Source organism: Sander lucioperca, chromosome 10 (genome assembly GCF_008315115.2).
Source record: "Sander lucioperca isolate FBNREF2018 chromosome 10, SLUC_FBN_1.2, whole genome shotgun sequence".
Lineage (NCBI taxonomy): Eukaryota > Metazoa > Chordata > Actinopteri > Perciformes > Percidae > Sander > Sander lucioperca.
Window position 1 is genome coordinate 1,789,862 of NC_050182.1, and position 3,630 is coordinate 1,793,491.

Sequence of the window (3,630 nt, forward strand, 5' to 3'; positions counted from 1 at the left end):
CAATGAGTTTTTAACAGACATTCACCAAGACATATAGCCCTGCAGCAATCTGTCTGAAATAACACCAATCTGAAGTACTATTCATGATTTGTTGCCAAATATTGAAGTTGTGGGAAGTGTACATAGCTTAAACTGTATGTTTCTTTCGTCCCCCATGCCTGTTTAATTCGTCCAGGCCAGGAGGGACGAATTAATCAAAACGCACGTCCGACTTCTGCTTAAATAACTCCCGAACGGTTTCGTTCAGAGCTGAAAATGCAACTGTATTTGACAGAGGACAGATGTAGGTTGCTAGTGACAAAATATTAGCTTTCAGTGTTTTGTACGATGTTTTTGTAAATGACGTTTAATTAAAAACTTTCATTCGTCACGGTTCTCCCCTACTACTGCTGTACACAGGGAACATACTACTACTACTACTACTGGGTTACAGGTGCGTAGCATCAGCGACAGACACACAGGACATTAAACCTGTTTCAACCCCTTTGAACCTGTAATTGTTTGTCCTTTGTCACTAACAGACAAGTTCACAAACTCACTTGAAACACCAAAATTGATTTAAAAAAAAACATTTTATATTATAATTTTTAGGGGGCTGGGGTGAATGAAATTTAGCGGGGGCTTGAACTCTCCTAAAAGGGTTTAAAATCAGCGTGACTATTAAACTTATTTTAACACACACTACTTAAACGCTTTGAACAAGTGATAGAAAACTCTGCTCTTTTCTCTGTGACGGAGCAGTTTTAGTGAGGAAAGTTGAAAGGACAGAGACTGACTGACTCTAAACATGAACACTGTACTTTGTGGTGTTTCAGGAGGAAAAGTGCCTCAGTTATACTCTCATATCAGTTTCACATTTTCTCCGTCAGCTTTGTATGAAACCCTGGAATGAAGACAGGAAGAAAATACTTTGTTCATGTTAGTTTATTCATCATGTAAAGCTGCAGTTTGTTCACACATCCCATCAGTAAAGTCTGTTCAAAGACTATTGTTCAATGATTTCATGAACACATTCACTTCATCCACACAGAACCAGAATCTCAGCTATGTAAAAGAGAAGAATGACTTATTGATTATGATTATGATAACAACATTTGGTCTGCCAAACAAATAAATGTAAATCTAGATTTCTTTACAAATGTCCACAAAGAGAACAATGTGTGTAGGATAAAGGAGGGCTGGTGCTTTCTACTAAACTAAATACACGCCAAACATTTGGCTAGTCCCACATGGAATTACAAGACACCGCCATTTAACAGACATCTTCCTGTCCAACAAAAATGTTGATAGAAGCAAACAAAAATAAGAAAATGCAACATCGTCGAAAACACTGACAAATAAATGTCAAAAAAAATAGAATGTCACAACAATCAGCTCTCAGCAACAAACATGGAGACTAAATAAGTCGAAGAGTTAAAACACAGAATGAATCCCTTAAATGACTTCTGTCTATTTCAGTTTACACAACTCAACAGAGGCTCCAGAATAACCATAAATATAATGAACCCTTAGTCCAGCATAGAGTGGCTGAGTGAATGTGGTCTGGACTCTGTGGAGGAGAGTCATGGTTTCAGAGACACTGTAGAAGGACAGAATACCTGCACTGTGATCCAGGTACACTCCTACTCTGGAGGACTCAGGACCTGAGACGCGAGTTTGGACTTTGTTGTACCAAAATGTATAAATATTGCTGTAACAATCTAACGCCCAAGATTTGTCATTTCGTCCAAATCCACATTCATCCAACATCCCTGCTCTGCTGATATTCTTGTATGCAACTGCTACATAAACTCCTCCTCTCCTCTCCACCTCCCAGTAACAACGTCCAGTCAGACTCTCTCTACTCAGGACCTGTCACCAGTCAGTGAATATGTCTGGGTGACTATAATAAGACTGATGTTGACTCATTAGTGTTGCTTTCCTGTTCCCCTCAGATAATAACAGCCGTTTGTGTGCTGTATTTGGATCCAGTGTGATTTCACGTGAATATTTTAGGAAGTCAGCTCTGGTTGTGGGCTCTGGTTGTGGTAGTGAAACTTCCACTTCAGTCCCTGTCAGTGAGACGTTTGTCCACTTCTCTCTCAGAACGTCCTGTAGTTTATCTCTGACTTCTGACACGGCCGCTGTCACGTCCTCAAAGTAGCTCAGAGGATGGATATGGATGCTGGATGTTGATTGGCTGAATGGTGGCAGTGAGGGGTAGTTGTGTAGAAACTGGTTGTGATCCTCTGTGTGTGAGAGCTTCTTCAGCTCAGCGTCTTTCCTCTTCAGCTCAGTGATCTCCTGCTCCAGCTTCTCCTGAAGCTCTTTGACTCGACTCACTTCACTTTTCTGCTGAGATCTGACCTGCTGCTTCACATCAGAGCTTCTTTTCTCCAGGAGACGGATCAGCTCAGTGAAGATCTTCTCGCTGTCCTCCACTGCTTTATCAGCAGAGAGATTGATGGCCTCCGCCTGCTGTTGAAGCAGCTTCACATCTTTCTCTCTGTCCTGGATTCTCTGCTGGATGTTTTGTCGACTCCCCTCGAGCTTTTTCTGCCTCTCAGTCCTTTCTGCTGCAGTTGAGACTGTGTCGTGGCCTTTATGTTCCTCTATTAAGCAGATATAACAGATAAGCTGCTGATCAGTACGGCAGAACATCTTCATCACCTCATCATGACGAGAGCAGACGTTCTCCTGGAGCTTCTTGGACGGCTCCACCAGCTTGTGTTTCTTGTATGGAGCTGATTCATAATGAAGCTGAAGGTGTTTCTCACAGAAAGAAGCCAGACATTGCAGACAGGACTTGTGTGCTTTGAGTCTTTTTCCAGTGCAGACATCACAGGCCACATCTTCAGCTCCAGCATAGCAGTGATCAGCAGGAGCAGCTTGGAGTCCAGTCTTCTTCAGCTCCTCCACTAAAACTGCTAACATGGTATTTTTCAGCAGGACAGGCCTCGGTGTGAACGTCTTCCTGCACTGAGGGCAGCTGTAGATGTACTTACAATCATCTCCATCCCAGTGGCTTTTAATACAGTTCATGCAGTAGCTGTGTCCACAGGGAGTAGTCACAGGATCCTTCAGTAGATCCAGACAGATGGAACAAGAGAAGGTTTCCCGGTCCAGCTGAACACCTTTCTGTGCCATTTCACCTCTCACTCAGTGACGACTGTCTGAGTCTCACTTCCTGGAAATGAGACTAGTTTGAGCTCTGATCTAAACACAGCAGTGATACATTGCTCTACTTCCCCAGTATGTTGGTTACACCCCTTTGCAAACCATAGCTCTGAAGGGGAGTGAACAAGGAAATATGTGCACAGAGTGGAGCTGGCTGTGTTTGAGAGCAGGAAGTGGAGGGAGGAGTTATCAAGCTTTGTTCATTCCTGCAAGAGGAGCGCTTTTAGAGAGATACTGGCTGTGTTGCTATGCCCATACTACCATTAGTATGACAGGAAAAGATTTAGTTTGTCCCAATACATAGTATATCAAAAGCACAATGCCAAATATTGTCCTAATGCTTCCGGTCGGATTTTGCAGTATGAAAGCCGGGGTGCTTTTCTGACCCAAAATCCTCTGTGCAGCATATCTGAGCAAGAGGCTCAAAGTTCAAGCTGTAATTTTATCACAGAGTTTTATGTCCCGACTGTCTGC

At 42.8% G+C, this 3,630-nt stretch overlaps 1 pseudogene; it reads right to left on the reverse strand.

The window, feature by feature from the left end:
• Positions 1–1,320: 1,320 nt before the first annotated feature.
• Positions 1,321–3,136, reverse strand: LOC116056221 (annotated as a pseudogene).
• Between the last annotated feature and the right edge of the window lie 494 nt (positions 3,137–3,630).